At 41.4% G+C, this 27,256-nt stretch overlaps 1 protein-coding gene across 1 annotated transcript in view; it reads left to right on the forward strand.

The window, feature by feature from the left end:
• The first annotated feature begins 1,934 nt into the window (after nucleotides 1–1,934).
• LOC124622749 (aminopeptidase 1-like) overlaps nucleotides 1,935–27,256 on the forward strand; it is a 200,700-nt gene continuing 175,378 nt past the window's right edge. The window contains exon 1 of the mRNA XM_047148537.1: nucleotides 1,935–2,001. The gene's annotated coding sequence lies outside the window, so the exon portion shown is untranslated. The remainder of the gene's footprint in view (nucleotides 2,002–27,256) is intronic.

The following is a 27,256-nucleotide window of genomic DNA, read 5'->3' on the forward strand; positions in this document are numbered from 1 at the left end:
TGGGAAGAGTTACCCCAAAACATAATACCATACGACATAAGTGAATGAAAGTAAGCAAAGTAGACTAATTTACGTGTCGAAGTATCACTCACTTTTGATACTGGTCGATTAGTGAAAATGGCAGTATTAAGTCTTCGAACAAGATCCTGAACGTGGGCTTTCCATGACAGATTACTATCTATCTGAACACCTAGAAATTTGAACTGTTCAGTTTCACTAATCATATGCCCGTTCTGTGAGATTAAAACGTCAGGCTTTGTCGAATTGTGTGTTAGAAACTGTGAAAACTGAGTCTTACTGTGATTTAACGTTAGTTTATTTTCTACAAGCCATGAACTGAGGTCATGTACTGCACTACTTGAAACCAAGTCAATGTTGCACACAACATCCTTTACTTCCAAGCTAGTGTCATCAGCAAACAGAAATATTTTAGAGTTACCCATAATACTAGAGGGCATATCATTTATATAAATAAGGAACAGGAGCGGCCCCAACACTGATCCCTGGGGCACCCCCCACATGTCAGTACCCCGCTCAGATCCCACATCACAGACGTTATCAACATTGTGAATAATGACCTTCTGCTGCCTGTTGCTAAAGTAAGAGGTGAACCAATTGTGAGCTACTCCCCTTATTCCGTAATGGTCCAACTTCTGGAGCAATATCGTGAGATCAACACAGCCAAATGCATTTGTTAAATCAAAAAATACGGCAAGCGTTCGAAACTTTTTGTTCAGCCCATCCAGTACCTCACAGAGAAAAGAGAATATAGCATTTTCAGTTGTCAAACGACTTCTAAACCCGATGTGTACATTTGATAGCAAATCGTGTGATACAAATGATCAATTAACCTTACACACACAGCCTTTTGGATAACTTTTTCAAACACTGATGGCATAGAAATAGGTCTAAAATTATCTACATTATCCCTTTCTCCCTTTTCATAAAGCGGCTTCACTACTGAGTACTTTAATCGCTCAGGAAACTGACCATTCCTAAAGGAAAAATGTGCAGCACAGTACTTTAATATTCTGATAGACACTCCATCATAACCATGAGAGTCCTTAGTCTTCAGTGATTTAATTATTGACAAAATCTCCCTCTTGTCTGTATCACAGAGGAGTATTTTAGACGTCAATCTCGGATAGGCATTTGCTAAGAAACTTATATAATTTTCTGTAGAAACTAAATTTTTATTTAATTCACCAGCAATGCTCAGAAAATGATTGTTAAATTCTGTATATATATCTGATTTATCAGTAACAGAAATATTATTACTGCGAACTGACTTTATATCATCGACCTTGTGCTGCTGACCAGAGACTTCCTTCACAGCTGACCATATGGCTTTAATTTTATCCTGTGAATTAGCTATTCTATTTGCATACCACATACTTTTTACCTTGCTAATAACATTTTAAGCACCTTACAATACTGTTTGCAATGGGCTGCTGTAGCTTGATTGTGACTACTTCTAACATTTTGATATAATTCCCGCTTTGTTCTACATGATATCCTTATCCGACTAGTCAGCCAACCGGGCTGTCCATTTGAAAGTAAGATGAGGAATGACTAACCCGTGGAATGTAAGTTTCTTTCCGTCTTAGTTTTTGCTTCCATTCTTGTTGTTGCAATTGAAAGCACCTCGCGAACGAACCGTATTTACACGCTGTTGCCCTGCAAATGGCGGCTCCCTTCCTCTTCATTGTGCGGACGCTAGCCCAGCGTCACTGGACGCTATACAGTAGTTATCTCTAGCAAGTCTACGGTTCCGCCAGGAGCGGTCCTAATTGGCCCCGACGCTACACAACCGCGCAGCCGACGCGACGCACAGACAGCCGACGGCGCTGATAGAGCACGACAAAGCGAGCGGGCCGTTTTCCTGTAATCGCCGACCACACGTGTTCGCCACACGGTGTGCTGATATAGGAGGCGGCAGAAGCGTGGCGTGACAGCGCCTGGAGAAGACTGCAGGACACTGCCGCCGACAAGCACCTGCAGGTGGGTCACTTCCGTGTGTGTGTGTGTGTGTGTGTGTGTGTGTATGTGTGACAGAGAGAGAGAGAGAGAGAGAGAGAGAGAGCGCGTCGTGCGCCTATCTGTGCGTAAAATTTGAGTAGTTGTACTTTGGCTCGGGTAGGCCAGCGCTCAGGAGCACAAAACTAAAATACCCTGTGAATATTGATTTACCAGGACATAAAAAAATTAAATATCGGCCAAATGTCTCATTGTAACGCCGGAAATGCATATCCTCCTATTTCCATCTATTGTACTATTACTTTTTTCCTTGTTTTGTTACCTTAAGATATGACATTTCTGTCTCTTTATATATTGTAATTGTTTTACTGTTTGTATATATATATATTTATGCATTTATGTCGATGTATAATTGGTTTGTTTCGTAAATATTATTTGTATTTTACGCTGGGTCTTGCCTAGGGAAAACTGCTATCGAACGATTACATCGATAGGTCGTGTGAAGAATCAAAGTGTGTAGGATCTTTGGTAGTGTGAACTCTGCCGCGTGGAGCGCGGGCAGAACAGTGAGGGTCTGGCTGGAGTAGCGAGTGGAGCAGGTGTTGTGTGACGCTCCCGCGAGTTGCCGCGCTTTCGGGGTTTGGCAGCATGTAATTGCGCTCGACTCGCGATGATAGTTTCTGACATGGTGTCGCGGACGGGAAGCATTAGCTGGCGCACATCAAGAGCTCGTTTCGCCTGGTGACCGTGTCGAGAAGAAGGCGCGCCAACATCCAGCTTCTGCAACAGCGACGGCCGACAATGACTGACTGTCGCCACCTCCTCGATCGACGGCTTCAAACCTTCAATCAACCAACAAGGAAGACTAAAAGCACGTACAGTTTCAGAACTGTATGGCAGACCTCAGCTTTTCAAATTGTTCCATTTGCCTCGCAAAATTACAGCAACTTAGCATGAACCTTTGTTGCTCATTGTCCCAATTTCATTGCCAATCAGGGTCCCTTCCTTTTCCGAAATGAGCCCGAGGGTCGTTGAAATTCAAACACCAGCATCATTCGATTTCACTGCTTTAATTTCAAAGTTCAGCTGGCTACAATATTTAGATTGCACAAGCACAAATTAAGAGTGCGAGTTTTGTTACCGTATTTTAGTTACCTGTGACTGCAGCTCAGCTTGGTACGTACTAAATTTTACTATTGTTAATTGTTCAGAATCATTTAATTCAAGTTCAAAGTTAATTCTCTTATTTCTAAATTGCGTAGATTCAAGTAGCTTTTGAAATGATGGTTGAGGTAGTCCAAGACTAACCTTATTTTACTGAATGTCGATGTGCTTCAGAAAGAAAGCTCACTATTAACTTCAGTCACTAAATTAACTTTCGATTTTCCAGTTTTATTAATTCTTTTGCTAAATTAAGTCAGAGTGTAGCGAAGTTTATTACTTCTGACAAACTTTCAGTTTTCACACTACACGTGTCAACCTTCAGTTGCCATGCTTCTAGTGCTAATTATATGTGTAATTACCTTTCTTTTTCAGTTACTATAGTAATTGTCCTTAGGACTGGCGACCGTAATTTCCCCCAAATCTCAAATATCTAATTACCGCTAGTTAATTGTTAACGTAACGGCCGCACATTTACTTTCTTCATTAACTTTACCCCTTTTCAAAACTAATATCCACCAGTTTCATTTGCATTTTTCCTTTCATTTAGATGTAACCCTTTCCTCCCTCTTTACCGACAGATTAACTTCGGTGACGATTGCTTTTCCCAAATTCCCATTAGGTACACGCGGTTTCATTTTTCACTGTCATTAAGGTCGATAAGTGAGGGGGGAGGTTACACGTGGCGACCTGGTGACAGGACAATCTTCAGATTTGAGGTTGTTCTGGACACGAATTTTGCATTGTGCAAATCTCGTAACAAAGTACTGGTTACGAAATGGTCGATACGTTGGCGAGAATATTAGTGTGAGGAATCCTAATTAGATTTGAGATTTGGCATTTATATTGAAAAATATTAAAATGAGTGAAGGCAACAATTGCCAAAATTTGGTAGACTTGGATACGAAACAATCGGTCGAACAGTGGGAAACGCGCACCACGGTACCCATTGTTCAGGGGCAGGCGGTTAGCATGAAAGACGCGACCGCCGAAACGCAACAAAGAGCAGAAATGGAATTCCAAACTTTAGAACTTGTTTCGGAATCGGAAGTGAAAATCGAATCTGAATCCCTTGATGAAGAATACGGGGGGACAATTAAAGAGGAAGCCGCTGCGGAAGTAAAACCGGTAGTTTCTGGGAATTTAACTGATTTATTGAATGTTTTGATTAACGAAATCAAGAGTCAATCGGCCAAGCAAGAAGATCAGGCTGCCAAACAAGAAGCTCAGGCTGCCAAGCAAGAAGCTCAGTCTGAAAAATTTGAACGGATGCTAGACAATCAGAACAAAGCTATTAACGTTGTTATCAACAATGTTGGAGTTGTTAACACAAAAGTTGATAAAATCAAAGAAGATATTGTTGTAATTAATACCGAAATCGGTAATCTTAAACAGGAAATGATAGGCGTTCAGGCGGAAATTGCGAGCATAAATACTCGTTTTGATTCCGAAATTAGCAGAATCGAGAAAAGTGTAGGAGACGCAGTTGCTCCGATCATCGAGAATAAGGTGACGGAACAAATTCAATTAGTGAGAAAAGAGGATCATCAGAAGGTGGAAACTTTAAAGGCTTTAGTATCCGAAGTAGATACCAAAGTGACGAAGCAGGCTAATACCTGCGAAGAGAAAAAGAGGGAAGTGGAAACGCTTGCGACAGCCACTTGCCAAGTGATTACGAGGGTGTCGGAATTAGAAAGGAAACTTGACGAAAAACAGAGCTATGTGCCAATCTGTGCACATAGTTCGGAGTTGTTGACGAAAGAGGAGCGGTTCGACCCCTTGAAAAAAGGCGGTATACACCCGACGGATTTCATTAAAAATTGTGAAAGAGTTTTACCCAGATCATGGACTAATGAGAGAAAAATTAATGCGGTTATTGACGTCTTGGCTGGTGATGCCAAGCGTTGGGGCTTAAACCTCAACATTACGAACATGAATTTTGACGAGTTTAAAAATTTGTTTCTGGCTGAATACTGGTCAGAGCAGAAACAGCAAGGTGTCTGGCGCGAATTTGTCGTATCGAGGCCTTTCGATGCGAATTCGCGCGGTTCGATGAAGGAGTTTTGTGAGGGCTGGATCCGCAAGTTGGAATACTTGCGTGATCGCCGCACGGAATCCGAAATAGTCTGGGAACTCTACAAAAAGCTTCCAGATGATACAAAACGCTACGTAGGAAGCAATTACAGGACAATAAATGATTTCCTGAAAAGAGTGGAGGACGAGGACAATTGGCGCAATAATCGCGACAGTGGTAGAGGCCGTGGTAACAACAACGGGTACCACAGCAACCACACCAACGATAACCATGGGAATAATGCATACCGCAACCATGGCAGCAATAACAATAATGGTTCGGACCGTAATAACAATCGGTACAATGCAAATAATAACCGGAATGACGGAAACCAGTATCATACTAGCGTGATACGGGCTGCGCAGAATAGTAATAACGCCAGAGGGTGTGACCAGCCGCCTCAGCAGTATCCGGGGAGCGTATCTGCTGGGACGAGACAGGGAAACCATTAGCCGCGCCGGTGAGGGGCCGACCGGGCGTGGAGAAATTTTGGCGGCCCAATAACAGGAGAAAACCCAGGTGTCGTCGTTATGAAAATTCCGTATGGAATAATCAACGGCGGGAGAGTGTGCCAGTGTTAGGAGAAAGGAGTGCGCCCACAAGTAGTAGATCAGCTGTAGACACGGCAGTAGAAAATACATTCACTGTCAGTGAGAACAATTTAAGTAGTGTTCCGGAAATCGACTATAAAGTGGCAGCTGTAATACCCACAGTGGAACTGGAGATTGAGTTTAAGAATGATTCGCAAGTGTTGAAAGAAGATCAGATGTCGGATAAAACGTCCGTCATCGAGCGAGGGGATGCAGAGAGGGATGAGGTCTGGTTAAGGCAGTTCGGTCGCTTATACGACGAACTAAGAGATTATAGGGGCCTGTACGGGAGAAGTGTTTATGGGGAGCGCGGGCAGGATTTGCCGCGTCTCGTCCCGCAGGAAGATAGTGATTGTGAAGTGATGGAAAGTTCTGGCCCTAACCGGCAGACTTTACTAGAAATAGTTGATGTTAAGGGGGAGCACGAGCAAGATGCGTCGTGTTTCGTCCCGCAGGAGTTGAATGTTGAAGTAGTAACGGAAAGTTCTGGCCCTAACCGGCAGACTTTACCGAAAGTTGTAATGGTAGAAGTAGCCGACCCATCCGACGCGAACATCCAGTTTAAACGTTGCGAGAGTATTAAGGAGAAAGATTACGAAAATTTTAGTGATAGCCGGACACGATTGGTAGAAAAGCACATAGATTACAGCGTGTATGAGGTTAGAGCTGACATTATACAGTCAGACGATAGCAGTGTGGGTTGCGCAGATCCAGAGGAAGTAATTTCAGATGCTACTGGGCACATTACTCCAGGTAGATTGGCAGATGAGATCAATCTGACCAAAGTGGAATCAACAAAGGTGACAATTAGTGAATTGATAGCAAAGCAACACTCACTAGTTGACAAGTTACAGGAAAAGGTTTCGGTATTGGAGGCGAAGCTACAGACTAAGCCTCAGGACAGACGTGTTGAAATTAAAACTGTATGTGAACAGAGCCTGAAAAAGCCGCCAGATAAGCCGGATTTGGGATCAAAGCCGGACGGTTTTTTCTGGAATGACCTGGATATAGACGAGGATTTACTGTGGGAAAATAAAGAAACAGTCGAGGACAAGTGTAGACAGATAGTAGTGTCTGTTAATATGCACGACCTACAACTAAACGTGTTGATTGACACCGGTGCAGAACTGAGTGCTGTATCTGGGAAAATATTTGAGTTACTGAAAGACAGACCCGGCATCGTAGTTATGCCAGTAACAGGAGTGAAAATTATCGGTGCTACTGGGAAAGCCAGTAAACCGGTCACAAAACAGATTTTTGTCAACTTCGAGATATGTGGGGCACGATTTGAACAAGAGTTTGTCGTCGTGCCAGACTTAACTACGGAAGTAATTATCGGGTTAGATTGGCTATTAAAGTACCGTGCAGTGATTAATTGCGAAAGCAAAACTTTGACATGTACGTCACAACATAAAACAATAGTAGTTAGTTTTGACGAGGCAGGAGACGGTGTGCATAGGCAATACCAGCCTATACACATTGTTAACTGGCCGAATGGTATTGACGTAGGTATGAATTTGAACTACTGTAATGTGAGGAATCTCGGCATTGACAATAGTGTAGAAAGTGAATTGGAAAGTATTGTAGACGGTGTGTCAAACGTAACACACGAACAAAGACGGGGCCTGTATGAAGTAATAATGAGGAATAAGAGCGTGTTTTCAGACAAACCGGGTCTTGTGGAAGGATATAAATGCAAGTTGCATGTAATTCCGCACGAACCATTCTTCGTGAGACCGTATGCTATACCGCTGTCCAAAAAGGAAGCAGTGCAACGGGAGATAGATAAGATGATCGAATGGGGAGTGATTGAAAGAAGTACAAGTCCATACAATAACGGTTTGGTCATTGTAGCAAAACGGGATGGTAGTGTGCGTATTGTGATTGACGCACGCACGTTGAATAGGGTCGTTCAACGTGAAACAGACAGACCAGAGAGTATGGAGGAGATTTTGCAACGTTTTCATGACGTTAAGTTCATGACTAGCCTCGATCTGACGGCTAGTTACTGGCAAATAGAACTCGAAGAAGAATCTAGGCCATACACCGCCTTCTTGTTTGCGGGCAGGTGTTATCAGTATAGAGTACTGCCGTTTGGACTTAATATATCTGTGTCCGTATTCATCAGGGCCCTAGATAAAGTGCTAGGACCGGCTTTGAGTTCAAGATTAACTGTATATGTTGACGACCTATTGTTGGCCAATGCCGCTTGGCATGACCATCGTGACCTGTTAGATGAAGTTTTTAGAGCATTGCGCCGTGGCGGAATGACTCTAAAGTTAAAGAAATGCGAATTTGTGAAGCAGGAACTGAAATTTTTAGGGCATGTAATTACCACTGCTGGTATTACGAAAGACCCAGAGAAACTAGAGGCAATAAGGAATTGTCCTCCACCCAAGTCTAGGAAACAGTTAAAAAGTTTTCTAGGGCTCACAGGATTTTACCGTAAATTTGTAAAAGGACAAGTGTTTAATGATGAAAATTTGAATAACCTCTTACGCAAAAATGTTCCGTTTGTGTGGACTGACGGGTGTCAGACCGCTTTCGAGAGATTAAAAGACGAGTTGTTAAGATCTAACATACTATTTCATCCTGATTTATCGCTACCCTTCCATCTGGGAACGGATTCGTCGAATTACGGGGTGGGGGTAGAACTGTTCCAAGAAGTTGGTAAAGGAGTGGATAAGGAACACCGGACGATAGCGTTCGCGAGTCGAACTTTATCAAAAAGTGAGCGAAACTACACGATTTCTGAGAAAGAGTGTCTCGCTATCGTGTGGGGATTCAAGAAGTTCAAGGGTTACCTATGGGACCGTAAGGTGATTATTCATACGGACCATAAGGCGCTCACTTATCTGAAGGATTGTAAACTACTTCACGAAAGACTGACTAGGTGGTCGCTGTATTTACAGCAATTTAACTATGACATCTGTTACGTAAAAGGGACCGACAATTGCGTAGCGGATGCGCTGTCGCGGTTGCCCGAGTCTAATCAAGGTCTATTGAAAGATGAGGCAGATGGAGTGGTCAAATTGTACTATTTTAAAGAAGTTGAGGGACGTAAATTAATAATGAACATCTGTAAGAATCTACGTCGTCATCAGAACGAGGATGGTTGTTTAAATATGGTGAAAACCCGATATGATGAAAAGAGTCCAGAAGGAGAGAAATTAAGGAAGTATTACAAGATATACGATCATATCTTGTACATATGTAAGGGTGAAGATAGTAATATTTGGCGGGTATGCTGGCCCACCAAATACGTCACGGAAATAATAGACTACTACCATTTGGCGTATGGTCACTGTGGACCAAAGAAATGTACGGAAAAGCTGGGTGAAGTAGTGCATTTCAACAACATGTTAAAACGAGTTACTGACAGAGTGAAAACTTGCGATTTATGTCAGAAGGTGAAGGTTACCAACTGTACGAGTCGTGGTCCTATGCAAAGTATAAGGCCTAACGACACCTTTGAGTTACTGTGCGTGGACTTGTACGGACCTTTGCCCAAGTCATCAGGAAACTTTGCCTACATTTTAGTAGTGCTAGAAGCTTTTTCCAAGTTCATCAAACTATACCCGATTAGGAAAGCTACAGCCAAAGCGGTCTATAGCAAGCTGGTGAACGATTATTTTGTTCATATTGGTAAGCCCAAGGCGATTCTATCAGACAATGGGGCACAATTTACTTCTAAGTTGTGGAATGAAGGCATGGAAAGTAATGGGGTCGAGGTGATCCATATTTCAGCTTATTGTCCGGCTGGGAATCCCGCTGAGAGGTATATGCGCGAGCTAGGCCGACTGTGCCGTACCTATTGCCATCACAACCATAGGGCATGGGGCAAATATGTAGCAGTATTTGAGAGAATTATGAACACCTTGAGACATGAATCTACGGGATTTTCTCCAGAGGAAATCCTGTTGGATGACAGAAGTAAAAGTTTAGTGGAAGAGATAATCAAATTCCCTCCACGGATTGACATTAGTATTGGTGTGAAAAAAGATCGTTTGCGAGAAGTAATGAAGCTTAAAGCCGATGCTCGCATACGTCGTCATGACGCTAAAGCGCGTTTTGCTAAGTTTGCGATCGGAGACTTAGTACTTGTAAAAGCTCATGAGAAATCGAGCGAGATAGACAATGAAATCTCTAAATTTAAGTTTGTTTATAATGGACCATATAAAGTCATTGGTATACCTCACACAAATGCTTATTGCTTAGAGTATCCAAGCTCTGGAAAGCTATTAGGTATTCGAAATATAGTAGATTTGAAATTGTACCAACCTAGGATCGATTAATACCACACAATGGGTAATTTGTACAATATGTAAATATAGAGTGTAAGATTTAAGGTTTGCTAGATTGCCATGCTTTTGACTGACCAAGGTCATTAAAGAAGTTGTAATTAATAAGTAATTAATTTTGATTAATCAATTTAATTTTAATCAATTTAATCATGATCTAATCAACTGAAAAATCCAAGCTGCTAGTTTAAGTTTTCAGCTGAGTCACAGTAGATTAAGGAATGTAAATATGATTTTGTAAATAGCTGTAAGATTTCATAAATATGTGATTTACTAGTCATTGCCGATGTACTTAGACGCTGTTTTAAGTTTCAGGCTAGTACATGCGTGTGATGATGGACAGTGTTGAGTTATCCACTGTGATAGTATTAAGGGACTCCTTGAGATTACTCGGGAGTGAGTTTTTCCCAAAGAATTCAGTGAAACGGACGTTCTGGAAATGCCGTTACACAGGCGAGTGAGATCAAGCGTGCCGCACAGGCGGGCGCAACAATACTGGCGAGGCGGTGCCGCTGTTGGCTCTTGGGCCGCTGTCGGCATTCTTTGTACTTGCGAGTACGGAAGGCGGAATTGTTTTTCTTCCTGGACAGCTGAAAGAATTCTGCTGTCAATATTTATGTTTTTTTCGATCTACTGAATATTATTTTCTTGTTTAGCGTTAAGTGGAATCTCATGACGAGATAATAATTATGAAAAGGTTATATAAAATGTGTATTCTATGTAATTAATTATTAATTTGCGTATTTTGATCTACCTGTTTTTATGACCATGTACTCTGATTAATTTTGTAAATAGTATTCCATTTCTTGATACTGTTGGGAATTTTGACAATTTTAGAATAACTAAACCATTTTCTATGTTTTCTATGAATTTTAATATGTCGTCAACCTGTTTTATTTTGTGCAAGATGACAGAGTGGAATAAGATTAGGAGTGTCTCCACTCAATTATTATGGTCTAAAAAATTTATTTGTGCTTAATTAGACGAATGCTAAATTTTGTTGATGTTTTGAGCATATGCATTTCCGCTGTTTCTTTTTTGGGACATTTTCTGAGTCTGTTTACGTTACACGAACATCCTCAGACAATGTGGGGCACGTGTAACGCCGGAAATGCATATCCTCCTATTTCCATCTATTGTACTATTACTTTTTTCCTTGTTTTGTTACCTTAAGATATGACATTTCTGTCTCTTTATATATTGTAATTGTTTTACTGTTTGTATATATATATATTTATGCATTTATGTCGATGTATAATTGGTTTGTTTCGTAAATATTATTTGTATTTTACGCTGGGTCTTGCCTAGGGAAAACTGCTATCGAACGATTACATCGATAGGTCGTGTGAAGAATCAAAGTGTGTAGGATCTTTGGTAGTGTGAACTCTGCCGCGTGGAGCGCGGGCAGAACAGTGAGGGTCTGGCTGGAGTAGCGAGTGGAGCAGGTGTTGTGTGACGCTCCCGCGAGTTGCCGCGCTTTCGGGGTTTGGCAGCATGTAATTGCGCTCGACTCGCGATGATAGTTTCTGACATGGTGTCGCGGACGGGAAGCATTAGCTGGCGCACATCAAGAGCTCGTTTCGCCTGGTGACCGTGTCGAGAAGAAGGCGCGCCAACATCCAGCTTCTGCAACAGCGACGGCCGACAATGAGTGACTGTCGCCACCTCCTCGATCGACGGCTTCAAACCTTCAATCAACCAACAAGGAAGACTAAAAGCACGTACAGTTTCAGAACTGTATGGCAGACCTCAGCTTTTCAAATTGTTCCATTTGCCTCGCAAAATTACAGCAACTTAGCATGAACCTTTGTTGCTCATTGTCCCAATTTCATTGCCAATCAGGGTCCCTTCCTTTTCCGAAATGAGCCCGAGGGTCGTTGAAATTCAAACACCAGCATCATTCGATTTCACTGCTTTAATTTCAAAGTTCAGCTGGCTACAATATTTAGATTGCACAAGCACAAATTAAGAGTGCGAGTTTTGTTACCGTATTTTAGTTACCTGTGACTGCAGCTCAGCTTGGTACGTACTAAATTTTACTATTGTTAATTGTTCAGAATCATTTAATTCAAGTTCAAAGTTAATTCTCTTATTTCTAAATTGCGTAGATTCAAGTAGCTTTTGAAATGATGGTTGAGGTAGTCCAAGACTAACCTTATTTTACTGAATGTCGATGTGCTTCAGAAAGAAAGCTCACTATTAACTTCAGTCACTAAATTAACTTTCGATTTTCCAGTTTTATTAATTCTTTTGCTAAATTAAGTCAGAGTGTAGCGAAGTTTATTACTTCTGACAAACTTTCAGTTTTCACACTACACATGTCAACCTTCAGTTGCCATGCTTCTAGTGCTAATTATATGTGTAATTACCTTTCTTTTTCAGTTACTATAGTAATTGTCCTTAGGACTGGCGACCGTAATTTCCCCCAAATCTCAAATATCTAATTACCGCTAGTTAATTGTTAACGTAACGGCCGCACATTTACTTTCTTCATTAACTTTACCCCTTTTCAAAATTAATATCCACCAGTTTCATTTGCATTTTTCCTTTCATTTAGATGTAACCCTTTCCTCCCTCTTTACCGACAGATTAACTTCGGTGACGATTGCTTTTCCCAAATTCCCATTAGGTACACGCGGTTTCATTTTTCACTGTCATTAAGGTCGGTAAGTGAGGGGGAGGTTACATCATGACAGCGGGCATAGCCTGCACGGTCTGGTAAAGGACACAGAAGCACGCACGGTCTTATGCGAATGTACCGGGTGATCAAAAAAGTCAGTATAAATTTGAAAACTGAATAAATCACGGAATAATGTAGGTAGAGAGGTACAAATTGACACACATGCTTGGAATGACATGGGGTTTTATTAGAAGCTAAGAAATACAAAAGTTCACAAAATGTCCGACAGATGGCGCTTCATCTGATCAGAATAGCAATAATTAACATAAAGTATGACAAAGCAAAGATGATGTTCTTTACAGGAAATGCTCAATATGTCCACCATCATTCCTCAACAATAGCTGTAGTCGAGGAACATGTTGTGAACAGCACTGTAAAGCATGTCCGGAGTTATGGTGAGGCATTGGCGTAGGATGTTGTCTTTCAGCATCCCTAGAGATGTCGGTCGATCGCGATACACTTGCGACTTCAGGTAACCCCAAAGCCAATAATCGCACGGACTGAGGCCTGGGGACCTGGGAGGCCAAGCATGACGAAAGTGGCGGCTGAGCACACGATCATCACCAAACGACGCGCGCAAGAGATCTTTCAGGCTTCTAGCAACATTTTTTTTTTTTTGTTCTAATAAAACCCCATGTCACGCCACGCATGTGTGTCAATTTTTACCTCTCTATCTACATTATTCCGTGGTTTATTAAGTTTTCAAATTCATACTGACTTTTTGAACACCCGGTACTACTGACCACAAAGCGATTCTGGTAGTTGCAGTCACAGTAGTTTCGATAACCCTGCCTTTTGAGTTCTTGTTGCGCTATTTCCATGGAAAATTTCAGTCACTAACACAGATTTCTTTATTTCTAACCCAGACAATGAAATATTTTCATACAAACTTTCGTCCCCTATTTCACAACCTTAGGGGCTGAATTTCCAACAATAGAGAAACACCAATTTTTTTTCTATTTCTAACCGAGAATCCAAATACAAATTTTCCTAGATTCGGCTTTAAAAAATGGTTCACAATGAAATATTTCATAAACTATTTCATCTCTACAATGAAATGAACACCCTTATCTGCTTACAGGCGTTGACATACGTCAATGGGGACAGATGAAAATGTGCACCCCGACGGGGACTCGAACCCGGGATCTCCTACTTACATGGCAGACGCTCTGTCCATCTGAGCCACCGTTATATTCGTAGTGCCCCGCCCATTATCACGTAGTGCAAATCCTAGATCGCTACGATTCAAGGTGCCGTAGCGGCCGATACATTTGAGCAGCCACCAATTTGTCGGGTTGAGTCGTCCCTTGCTGACGACCAGCCCTGCAGGCAGTGACAGCACGCGTGCACCAAGCCGCATAAACAGTTCTCTAACACTTGGCCACATCAATGAATAGAATTAAGTCATAGCCTCGGTGCTCTTCACGGCACAAACGCCAAGAGGGATGCGTCCAGACAAGCACAGCGTTACGCTTGTGGCAAGAAAGGTAAGAGTTCGAGTCCCGGTCGGGGCACACATTTTCATCTGTCCCCGTTGACGAATGTCAACGCCTGTAACCAGCTAAGGGTGTTCATTTCATTGTAATTTCATTCTAACGAGCTGCATGGTCATCGATGGTGTCTGTTCCTTTGGACATGTCCGAAAGAACAGATACCATTTTAGTATATATATTTCATCTCTTATTTCACCCCCCTAGGGACTGATTTTCCAAAAACGCTGAAACACGGATTATTCTGTTTGTAGCCAAGAAGTCAAATACCAGTTTTCCAGATGTAGCATTAAAATGCTTTAGAACCTCTTTAGTAATAATTTATTTTCATCCATTATTTCACTATCTTACAAGTTGAATTTCCAAAAATGCTGAAACAGGTATTCTCTTAATATCTGGCTGAGAAACCAAATTCCAGTTTTTGTACTTCTAGCTTCAAAATTGCCTTAATAGCGAGATATTTTCCAAAAACTTTTCATCCCCTCTTTCACTCCCTTATGGATGAAATTTCGAAAAATCCCTTCTCACAAAATGCCTACATTTGTCTAAAAGTAAGAAATAAAATTAGAAACCTGAGCCACCTCATTTGTTGTCCATGATTTCGACCATAATTTAAAGGTCTCTCTAATCTGTTTTATTTCTTACTTTAACACAAATCATTTCACAAAACATTTGAATATTTTATTTTCAAGGTTTTTCGATAATAACCCTGCAGATCTGTTACTGACTCGTGATAAGTTTGTTCTGAGTTTCTTTTGCAATGAAAGAACTGGTATATAGCTGCCCCCACATTCACTTGATGTTAGGGAGCAGATGAAAGACTGCACTGCCTATCATTGACAAAAAGTAGTGTAGTTTGACAGAACCGGTACCTGAAACTTTGTGAGCAATGATGTGCGCCTCATACTGTTGCAAACACTCGAGCCATTCCTCTTCTTTTTCATTAAACCAGCGAAAAGGTGGCATGGCACTCGGAGCTACAGTTGTTGCTTGTTGGGATGTGTTTGTCGCTCAGTTTGCCAGTAACTGCTTTACGTGTTTAGAACGGTTGCAATGTGCTGCATCTGAAACTGAAACATCTGTGTTAGCTGCTTTGCATCTAGCACTTGCAGCTGAGGTGCCTGATTAGAGGGTGGGAGAGATTGGTTGCTCAGTTTGGAGTAGGCAAATGCAATAAACAGACAATGCAAGCGATAAGCACACTAACAAAGAAAATTTATCCACCGGCAACCTGAAAACACTGAATTGGAAAAACACTATAAGAGACACTGCTAAAACATTTAAACACACCCCTGAAAAGAAAAGACAAGCTAGAATTAAGGCACCAGCAAAACCCAAAAGCCCACGATAAAACAAAATCTGTGGCAGCTGGTTGCTTGGGGTTCAAATGTCAGCAAGTGGTCGCTATGTTATTCGGACATCTTCGTCACCGTGTTATTCGACGAACCTCGTCGGCAATGTTGTTTTGTCTAGGAATCCTGCATTCTCCGTTCGCTAGACAATCAAACAATTCGTATTAATGAGTTTTATTACAAAAGACAATTCAGTTATTTAACTTTGATATGTGTGGCAAGTAAAGGGCGACATGCAAAATAATCAGTCTTCTTCAGAATAGGCAAATACAAGTCTGTCCTGCGTAGAGCGTACTAATGATAGATGCGTCTGCTAACGAAGTGGCTAGCACTGAAGCTGTTATTGAAGTTGGTGCCACCAGTCGGGCACGGCGCTCACGTCCTCTTCATCTAAGGGCGGCAGCTGTCGCTTTATCGTGCCAGCACTGACTTACACCTTAACAGTGGGGATGGCACTCCTATAATTTCTGTTCGTGGCAAATTACCGAGAGCGACAGCGCAGTGGTAGCACACTGGAGCAGCACTAGGGAGGTCGACGGTTCAAACCCGCGTCCAGCTATCCTCATGTGTTTTCCATGCTTTCCCTAAAATCACTTGATGCAAACGCCAGGATGTTTCCTTCGAAAAGGCACGGCTGCTTTTCTTCTCCATCCTTCACTAATCCGAGATTGTGATACGTCTCTAATGACCTCGTTGGTAACACTAATCTCTTCCTCCTCCTCCTCCCCTAACAAATCGTGAACACACATGTGAACAACCATGTTGGTGACTTTCAAGAAGGAATACAGCTGTTACTCAAACACGACCACTGAAAGTAAGTAAGTTGTAACGGCATATGTGAAACCACCTAAACGCAGATTGTTGTTACTGTTAAAAGTGTGTTGTGCAGTCAAGTTGCACCTCTCTGAGCAGCGCTAGACTATTAAGGAAAACAAATGACACGACCGGAATCGTCGAAATTTATGTGATATATCTTGTGTTGGCTGAAGAGCCAACACCGTGTTACTATTGAAGGCCGAAACGCACGCGTTTAGCTCACGCAGGCTGGCGTGAGGAGGGAAGGACTATACTGACGTGAGGTCTGGAACATGACAAGGAATTAGAATTCAGAAAGCGGACGTAGCTAGTTGATACTTAACTTTAATCCATTTATGATGAACGCCGCTTTTGACGGTACATGATTCACAATATTATCTGTTCAGATTATAGTAACTGAATATGGCACCTTGCTAGGTCGTAGCAAATGACGTAGCTGAAGGCTATGCTAAACGGTCGTCTCTGCAAATGAGAGCGTATGTAGTCAGTGAACCATCGCTAGCAAAGTCGGCTGTACAACTGGGGCGAGTGCTAGGGAGTCTCTCTAGACTAGACCTGCCGTGTGGCGGCGCTCGGTCTGCAATCACTGATAGTGGCGACACGCGGGTCCAACGTATACTAACGGACCGCGGCCGATTTAAAGGCTACTACCTAGCAAGTGTGGTGTCTGGCGGTGACACCACAATATATTCTTAAGTTCGCGAGAAACTTGAAACTTCACTCGATGTATCCGTCACCGAGATCCAGACTTTCAGAGTTGCCGTATTTGTTCCTTTTTTAATATTAGAGAATTGCTTAACAGTGTCACGTATTTGTTAATGTGTGTTGCGTTGATAATTTTCATCAGATTCATTGCATCAGATAGATACTTGTTAAATAATAAACGGGGTAATGTAATAGATACAATAGAAAATTATTTGTTATTTAATACTGTAATATATTAATTGCATCAGTACTTCTGTATTTTAAAACACGACTTTCACAATCACCGTATAGTACTGACATGTAGCGGTCTTCTTTACCTAATGGTCTGGTGTGTACAGCCAGTCTGTTTGCACTGAAATGTCATTGCGTAAGGTAGACCAGATACCAATATACAGGGTTGACAAACGCCGTTTAGGATTCACATATAAATGTTTTGCGTAGATTTGGGTGTTTTCTTGCTTCCTTCGTTTTTAACGATGCGCATTTTACGTAATGTTATGAACGTTTTTCTCTGAGCGTTTGCTTCTTCCCTTTGTACGATCTACATTTTATGCAACTGTGCCAACATTTTTTCGGCTGATACTTTTTCATGTATTTCTCTTGTAGAGCCTTTGAGAATGGCGTAAGACCGAAACACGCAAAGCAGAATAAAAGCAGTAAATCAATAAATATATCAGTATCGATATCGAAATCTTTCGGATCCATCAAAGACGAATTGCTCTTGATACAGTTTTCAGTAATTAAATGTCGGTTAATAACATATCTACGATTAAAGCTCTGAGGAGATTGTAAGATGCAAAATTTGGTCTCACATCATTCACGGTCGGCGTGGCGTGATGGGTAATGGAGCAGAAACTTCAGTTTTAAATGGAAAGAGGGATAGTGAAGAAATTCAAAAGAAAGAAAGAAAGAAAGAAAAAGAAAAATATTAGGCCGCGAAATTATTGATGGAGAAACTTACAAGCTGCAAAGTAATAAGGAAATAGAAGAATACACGGAAATACATGGTGACATGAGAAAACGAAGACTGAAATTTTATGGGCACAATAAAAGAATGGTATTCACTATGTTGACAAAAGAAATAGTAGAATTCTTCTAAAACGGAAGGAATGCCAAAACTGAGCCGATGAAATGTGTTGTGGTGATTAAGGAGGATCATAAAGCAGCCGATATAACTCAGGCAGACGTTACAGACAGAAAAACGTCCAGACAAAAGATATTCGATTGGAAAGTTGGTCAGAGGAAAATTAGAAAACGGGCTGATGAAACAAATTTGGACACAAAGGAAGGCCATTCATCGAAAGCAACGTTGATTGTACCTCGCGTGGTCTTATTGAGCCCATACGTGAGTGATATAAATACATATATATAGTATGTGTGTAAATGTGAATGAATGATCTGTGTGTAGGGTAACTGTAACGTGTTGTATGAAACCGTTTTCTAAACAGATGATGATTAATTATTTTTTTAAGTCACAGATCTTATTACAATCTGTTAACACATTTGTTTCACGGAACACTTCGGTGTGCTAAATAATTGGTTATAATTATTTCCTTTTATTAAAGTTACGTTAGCGTGCAGATACGTTTTGCACATCAAAACAAAAACAACGTATGAAATGATATCTTTTGGTCTCAGGGGTTGAAACTTTAGGGTTCGCGTGTATGTGCATTTATTAGTAGCACACTGGTTTCTTAATTTTAATTGCATGAAGCATATTTAGTTATGGCTTTCTCTGTTATGGCGCCTACGGGAGAAATAACGAACTCGATATTTGTGGCCCAGTACGGCAAACTTTGAATGAGGAAATGAAACTAATGTGGGAGACACTTAAAAGTTTTCATAAATGCGTAATCTAAATTAATCATCTCAATAATATCTGGGGTATAAAAGCCGTAATTACCAAAAATAGTTGTACCAATAGTACTGGCGGACAACAGCTGGGTAAGATCTTAAATAATAAAACTTTTAATAAGTGCAGGAAAGGACACAATTCTTCCATAAATAAAAAATGGTTTCTATAGTAACAAATAACATTTTGTATTCTGAAAACAATTTAGATAAATTAACAGTTATTTCACTTATTACAGACCTCTTAATATGGAACGTAGTAAGAGTGCGTCTTGCCTAGGTCAGCGATACTACTCGAAAACCTACAATGTCTTCTCTTTTATCAGACAAATGAAAATGAGAGAGTATATATTGTCTCCTTTAATTATTGTTTGCATAGGTAATAAATCGTGCTTATTGTATTTATCATTTTCAATCTAATTAGTGTTTTTCACATTTTACAGGAAAACATTAAGTCATTTTTTTCAAGTTTTTTCACAGGAAAAAATACGCCGGGAGACGCCACAAGAGCTACCTCAATAGCGGAACGTCAATTATGATGATATGAACGCGAGGACAACACAACACACAGTTCCAGAGCGGAAAAAATGTCCTAACCATCTGAGAATCGAACTCGGTCCCCTTCAGTTAGCAATCCACGGCAATGATCGCGCTGCTACCCAGCAGAGGACGTTCGAATCTGGCGCCCTTCCAGTTCGTAAGAAGTGTGATTTGTATACCACCTGCTGCCGACGACTGCAGCTGAAGCGTGCTCGGTATGTGTGTGTGTGTGTGAGCGGGCAGCACACGGCGAACTTGGCACGTTCAGCGGTGACGCTCGACTCCACTGTCCGTGCGCCAGCGGCTTCATCGGGTCACGTGACCGCAACTCAACTAAAAGTCGTTTAGTTGAGCGGTCTGTGGTCGTTAAAATGTTTTGGTTCGTCTTTGAAGTTCTGGACCCGTACAGGACAAAATTATTTCTCGATTTCATGGACTGTTGTCCTGTTATTGTACAGTATAGAGTCAAGGTTTTGTGGAGACGAGATTATAGACAGGGAATTAATTAAGGTTCTCTTGTAACTTCCTTTGTGTTAACCAACTGGTGGTGCTCTCGCAGTCATATGTTCGAACATGAAGAATTCATTCAGTCGTGAAAGTGTAGTGGCGGAATCGGCGTTGTGAGCGACTTTCCATACTCAGCCGCAATACTTAGCACTTAAGTATTTACAAGACATGCATTTCTTAGATTTTACATCTGTTTTGAGCACGCGCCACTTAAGAAACTACTTTTTGACAGCTACCTGTAAACACCATCACGTAGTTATCACTCGAACCGTGTTCGTGTCCTAACCTGTCATCTATTAAGAGTAGTTTTCTTGAATCTGTTTTCATTGTGTGACAGATCTGTATCTGGACCTACATCTACATACATAGTCCGCAAACCGCCATACCGTGCGTGGCAGAGGGCACCACGTACCACTACTATTAGTCGTCTCCTGTGCCGTTCAACTCGCAGATATAGCGAGGAACAAACGACAGTCTGTATGCCTCATTACGAGCACTAGTTTGTCATTGTATCTTCACGGTGCTTACGCTGAATGTGCGTTGCCGACTATTTAATGGATAGAGCCTCACGAAAAGGGCGCCGCCTGCCTCCAGGGAGTCCAATTTGAGTTCACAAAGCATCTCTGTAATACTACGGGTAACAAACCTAGCAGCGCGTCACACTGAATTACCTCGGTGTCTTCCTCTAATCTGACATGGCAGGGATCCCAAATACACTACCGGTTCTCAAGTATGGGTCGCACTAGTGTTCTATGCGCCATATCCTTCATAGACAAGTTACAGTTTCACAAAATTCTCGCTGATAAAACGAAGTCACGAGACTACATTCAGACTGCAATTTTTACACGTATCTGACTTATGGGTGTGCACTGAACAGGTAGCGGTAACAAGCAGTCTGTTTTTCCTTGCTAACATCGAAGGTTGATATCTTATCTCTAAAGGAGATACGTGGTAGTATGTGGCAAATCTAGTGACAGAGTACAATGACAGTGCACGCACAAGTGTTTTAGAGCACTTCGTTCAGCGCTCATTGTTCAACCTGGGGCTTACCAGCAGTTGACTTTTAGGGTTTCCACATTGACTCAGTGATATCGTCAATTGTGACTGCAGTAGGTACAGTATCGAGACGTCAGACTGTGTCACTTGATCAGCAGTTAGGTGGTGGAGATGCACAGGGAGAGGAAATAGGAGGAGATGGATTAATAGAAGATTGGAATAGGACAACAGCAGGTACTCAGTTGGTATATAATAGTGAAACGTTGTTAGGAAACAGGAAAATTGTATTTATGGCTTATCAGCTTATGATTATAATACTGTGATAGTACCCGAGAGCACCACGACAGGGGCAGAGTACAGGTAACGACGTGTTTTTTCCAGTCCCTGGCGTGTAGCCTGCCCTGTATGACAGGCATGGTGTGAGAGTAGTATAGGCCTGCTTCATTCAACTACACCGCCGAGTCCAGGTAAGTCGTCACCCAGACGGACGGCTGCTCGAAACGTGCGCCATGTCGAGGATGCAGGCTGGCGGGCACAGTATTGAGCTATTGGGGACATTCACCTAGACTTCTGTGGCATCTGCGGTAGTAATAGAGAGCACCGTGGCAGCAGTGGACTATATGAACACTACTGCAGATCATCTGCATCTCTTCGTGCTCGACGTATTCCTCAGCAGCACCCGAATCTTTCGGCAGCACAGGTATCCTTATAACCGGGCCATAATTATGCTAGAATGGTTTCAGCAGCACGATACTCAACTCATGTTGATGTCTTGGCCACCAAATCTGCCTCACTCGAACCGAATGGAACACATCTGGGATGCTATCGAACACCAGCTCCTCACCTAAAAACCATTGACTCATAATCTGGTGCCACATACCTCAAGAAAGAGCCAAGCACTTGTTCAATCGATACCCTGCATAACTGCTGCTGTGCTATGTTCAAATGTGGCAAATAAACTAATGGGCATAATTTTTTGCCTCATGAGGATAATAGTCTATATGGTAGATGGACAAACTTCCATCAATAACTAACATTAACAGATGATCGCTGCATATATATATATAGCACAGAGACAAAGGGCCTCATGATTATCAGCACTGTGGGGTTCATAACCTCCCAACAGGAGCAGAGGTACAAGCAATAAAGTGTTTGTTCCAGCTCCTAGTGTATAGGCTGCACTGCATGACAGGTGTGTTGTGGGAGCAGTACCATCTTTTTATTCAACCTTACTGCAGAGACTACACATGCTGATGATTATGGCTAGGGATAGGTTGAGATGGGTAGAGGAGATGATGGGGGAGGAAATGGACAGAGAGAGAAGAGAAGGGGAAGATGCTTCAGACAGATGGAAGGTGAAGGGGTTAGTGGGCGGATGGATAAGGAAGAGGGGGAGGCAGAGACGGTAAGTGGAAGGGGGTGGAGGAGGATATGGTCAGAGGATTGTGGGAGGAAGTTATGATCAGTGAGAGGGGCTGGAGGAAATGGACAAAGAGAGAGAGGGGGGGAGATACAGAGAGATGGGGGGGTGGAGGGGGACAGAGATACACAAATACAGGTGGGAGGATGGGATGGACAGACAGACAGAGGGAGGAAGAGGTGGACACTGAAAGGGGATGATGAGGTATGTTCAGTGCATTGGACACATACAGGGGAAAAGCCTGTGAGATAAAAGCTAGTGGCTAAATAAGTAATATATTTTAACTTTTTTTTGGCGATTTCACCCGAATTTTAAAGTCATGTCTATGATGTAAAGATGGAGCAATACCCAAACATCGAGGTCCAGAACTTCACTGATTTTGAGTATTGTCAGTTTTTAATATGCTTTTAACAGTGTTTTTGAAAACCTGTTTTTAGTACTCAGATATCAATTTTCACATTCCAGACTCTTTAGGTCATTCACAGAACATTGTTCAACAGTTCTATTCATTCGTTTGATGAGAAATATTACTAATTTACTTTCAGTAGTTTTCAAGTTTCAAACTTACATGTTCTTTATTTATCAGTACATAAATGTGACAGTAAAATAGACAAACTACATTTTCGATAACGTTACTGCATAGAACTATGCAAATACCTCAAGGCTACTTCCTTCAAAATTTTATTTAGATTTATCAAGATGTCGGACGGTGTTGCCTGATTGGCAGGTAGGTGTTGGAGATGCAGAGAGAGAGGGAGTAGGAGGAGATGGATTAATAGATGCATGTAAGGATTCTTGTTGTAATTTCAAGACCGGGACAGCCTTTTCCTTAAATTTTTCCTTCTCCCGACAGCCTCTCGTGTACTTTTTGATCCGTTGTTGACCTCTAGCTAAGCGGATCTATTTCTGGGTGGATGGTAAAGGAGTGCTAGGTGTCTTGCTTTCTTCAAACATCCCGTACTAGACTGAGAAACAGCTTCTGCAAGACCCAAAACTTTATTCCTTTTTGTCTGTGGGACACTTGGATCAAATGACACAGTGCAAACTTTCGTTAGAATTCTGTGTCTTGCCATCAGTGCATCTTGCCAGCAGCACATGGATGTGATGGACAGGTGCTATCTTGACCACTTTGGCACCTTGCGCGGTGCATATTTCAAATATTTCCTACAATAGATGTATGTGTAATTCGAATACAGCCAGATCTTCCTGTGACCTAACAGTAAACACTCTAAATATATGAAAGAGGCATGAATTTTCTTTGAAAGAGACTGATGTTTTAGTACAGTCTCCCCTGAAGGTAAATATTTTGTTCATGTGTGGTTCGACACCGTGCAATAATTTTGTGAAAGAAACCATTTTAGGTAAAGAGTGTGACTCTACCTGTCCCCCTCGGATCCCTATCTTTTCCTTCACAAAACTAAGGTTTTTATCATCACACTGTGTCAGCCTTCAGCGTTATAACCACAAGTAATGTTTATCACTTAAGGAGAGAAGTCCATAAAATTGACCGAAAATTTCGATTTTCAGTTATTTATTTATTAGTAGGACTCATGGACAATAAGTTCCGAAAGTTTCAATGATGAAATCGCATCCAAAGTACCTGAAAAGTAATTAATTGTGTGACGCGACCTGCCTGCCACGCCCACTTTTTGAACACACAGTGAACAACGATTTCGACGATTACTTTCAAGTAAACTTGCGCGGGATGAATCTAGAAGGCTATGATACATACTAGTTGTTTTTATTGATCGTTTGTAACTCTGTTCCGTATTTTAGGAACACTAACAAACCAGCAACTCTCTTTATAAAGAAGCAATTCTTGTTTTGCCTTATGCAAGTGTTCAATTCTTTCATCATTCAATAATACTACGATCACAAACAGTGTATAATGAACTGGATAAACTGCGTTTGCATAAGTAACTGAATACAAGTCTTTAGAGACAGTAACAATCCAGCAATGTGCTTAGATCTAAAGTAATGTGATTCAGAGGAATAACGACCCCAACATTCACAAGAAGAGGGTTTCAAATTGTACCCTGGATGTTGTCAAGCCCACTTACAGGATTCTGGCCGATCCTGGGCTTCTAAAAAAAGTGTGTTCATGGCAAAATCCACAATCTCAATAAGTCTAAATTCGCCCACACGCACAAAATGTTCTAAAGCCGCATTTTCATCTGCGACAGTTGAGATAATTGCAACTTGATGCAGTTCTTGTATTTAATGATAGGGATGTATGGAATATGAAGGTAATAGAGAGAAAGGGTTTCAAGATAGGAAATTTCACTCAAGACTTCTTTAGGGAAATAGATTTACAACATCTCTCTGCAGCTGAAAAGTCAGTTGAACATCTGGTGAAGGAAAGAAGGCAAAAAATAAGAAACCAGAAGAGAAGCAGTGAAGCGTGAGAGCACCCTGAGTACAAATCGGGGGCCTTCTGAAGTGGTGGCATAAGGAAAAACGTTAGGTTGAACTTTAAATTGCATTTCCTGAAAATTATGGTTTTAAATTTTGTATGAACTTTTTTCCCGGTATCTATGAAGGATAGAATTATGAAATTTTGTGCGTTTATTTCTACATGACCAATAAGTGTTGTTTCAAGAGTAAATTTAGAAATTCTGAGTGTAAGTTAAGATATGGGCAAAGTGCGTGTAAATTTGCGTGAATTTTGTATTATACTTACAGAATTATAATGAATATTTATTAAAATTCCCGTAATCTATATATTTAAAAAAACCTCGTGTGAGAAGCTTAGTATGTGCCAAAAATTGTAACAGAAAATTTTGTAGAAATCTGTTGAATAGTATCTGAGAATAAGGCACATATATTATTTCTTGACAATATTTTTTTTAGTTCCCGTAAAAAAGTTAAATATCTGTAATCCAAAGAACTTAACAGTAAATGTGTTAGTTTCATGGAAAGCACGGTACAACATTTTATTGGCATATATTCAAAATTGTGGATTTAATGTATTTCTTAAAGAAGTCCGTGTTATTCGTGAACGTCCCCCCTTAATGTGCATACTTGGATTTCCACCTTCAGTTGCTTGAATACTGTTTTATAACGTGCCCTTTATGAATATTACCTTGACGTTGTAACTCATATTTCATTAATCTATTTTTACATTGTAACATTAAGTTGCACTTAGTGAGACGCCAGCGAAGCATATAATACGCACAGAAGTTCATTGCCGATAGTCATCCATCTTATCTTTGAATGTACTCGTTGCTAGAAATTAGAACAGCTTACGAATTTCTTTCCGTGGCCATTCTCTGCAGTAAGCACGGACATATTTGTGTGTTTTGTTAGCTGATTTCAGCCTCTGTCTGTTTGTAGAAGTCTTTTGGTTTACAAAATATATGACGTGGCATTTGTTTCTAAGACGATATTTTCGATCTCAGATTGCAATGCAGACGTAGTATTCGCCGTATACTTGATGATATGTAATGGATTTTCGTTTGCATGTCAACACGTAGGGCATATTGCGTAATGCTTATGTATGAATAAGAATGACCGCTTTTAATGGAATGTAAACGCAACTGTAGTTATATTTAGTGATATTCCACCATGTATAAATTATAATGTATTAGGTTGGTGGACAAGTTCATAGCGCTTTTGTTTTCCATGTTGGTATTCCGGGTGTTACAGGTTTATTTACCGATTGTCGTTTATTATTTGTAGTTCACTATTGCTAACTGTGTTAACATATTGTCATTGCGCCATTTGTAGGTAGTGAGTGGAGTTGTGTACACTAGAAAACGGAGTGCTAAGTGGAGAAGTTGGAACATATCCGACATACGTCGTGTGTCTAAAAAGTTCGGTGAATGGTGTCATACCTGAAGGGAAACTTGGCGCATGTCTGCGTGCATGCGCATGTTATTTAGAGACTTGAGGAGAATCTGTAAACGGCATGCTCTGCATGTGACTGACTCCGCAAACAGACTGCGACCAATTGAACGTAGTCAGTGTGAGAGGGAGTGTCACAGCGCAATGGAGCAACGTCTAAACATGTTCTGCTACAGATTGGGGAAGACTGCAAAGGAGACACACGAAATGTTGGTACAGGTGTACGGGAGGGAAGCCGCGAGGAGAAAATACACTACTGGCCATTGAAATTGCTGCACCACGAAGATGACGTGCTACAGACGCGACATTTAACCGACAGGAAGAAGGTGCTGTGATATGCAAATGATTAGCTTTTCAGAGCAGTCACACAAAGTTGGCGCCAGTGGCAACACCTACAACGTACTGACACGAGGAAAGTTTCCAACCGATTTCTCAAACAGCAGTTGACCCGGCGTTGACTGGTGAAACGTTGTTGTGATGCCTCGTGTAAGAAGGAGAAATGCGTACCATCACGTTTCCGACTTTGATAAAGGTCGGATTGTAGCCTATCGCAATTGCGGTTTATCGTATCGCGACATTGCTGCTCGCGTTGGTCGAGATCCAATGACTGTTAACAGAATATGGAATCAGTGGGTTCAGGAGGGTAATACGGAACGCCGTGCTGGATCCCAACGGCCTCGTATCACTAGCAGTCGAGATGACATATCTTATCCGCATGGCTGTAACGGATCGTGCAGCCACGTCTCGATCCCTGAGTCAACAGATGGGGACATTTGCAAGACATCAACCATCTGCACGAACAGTTCGACGACGTTTGCAGCAGCATGGACTATCAGCTCTGGGACCATGGTTGCGGTTACCCTTGACACTGCATCACAGACAGGAGCGCCTGCGATAGTGTACTCAACGACGAACCTGGGTGCACGAATGGCAAAAAGTCATTTTTTTCGGAT

This window comes from Schistocerca americana, chromosome 7, assembly GCF_021461395.2.
Source record: "Schistocerca americana isolate TAMUIC-IGC-003095 chromosome 7, iqSchAmer2.1, whole genome shotgun sequence".
NCBI lineage: Eukaryota > Metazoa > Arthropoda > Insecta > Orthoptera > Acrididae > Schistocerca > Schistocerca americana.